This window comes from Etheostoma spectabile, unplaced genomic scaffold (assembly GCF_008692095.1).
Source record: "Etheostoma spectabile isolate EspeVRDwgs_2016 unplaced genomic scaffold, UIUC_Espe_1.0 scaffold420, whole genome shotgun sequence".
Taxonomy (NCBI): Eukaryota; Metazoa; Chordata; class Actinopteri; order Perciformes; family Percidae; genus Etheostoma; species Etheostoma spectabile.
In genome coordinates, this window is record NW_022605606.1 from 288343 (window position 1) to 288769 (window position 427).

Here is a 427-nt window from a genome sequence, read left to right on the forward strand (position 1 = left end):
TTTTTGTCTAGTTGTTGTGTGGAGACTTTCTTTTCTCTCTCCCCGCTGCCTGCTGTTTTCCTGGGAACCCTTCAAAATGGAATTGATCAACTGGTCTCTTAGCGCTATTGACAAGATTTTTTCACCCAAGCATGCTTCACCGGGGGAGCACAGCTGCCCGGCTGGAACATACGCTGCAGTCACGATTCTTGGGAGAATTGGCAAGCGGTCTGCTTGGATGTTCTGACCATGGAAGATGTAGAAGATTTGTGGATAATTGGAATTCTGTTGGGAAGCTTTCTGGTCGTGGGACTTGGAATCTACCTAAATCATCGTAAAATTGGTAAGACAGCAGCCAGAAAATTTGCCCTTAAGGCTGTCTGGGGGACTCAAAGAGGGCTTGAATGTATTGAACGAGAAGCTGAAGGTTTTACATCAGAGGGCTGAT

At 46.4% G+C, this 427-nt stretch overlaps 1 long non-coding RNA gene across 1 annotated transcript in view; it reads left to right on the forward strand.

Moving 5' to 3' along the window:
- LOC116686633 (uncharacterized) overlaps positions 1 to 427 on the forward strand; it is a 16407-nt gene that overhangs the window by 15106 nt on the left and 874 nt on the right. The window lies entirely within an intron of this gene.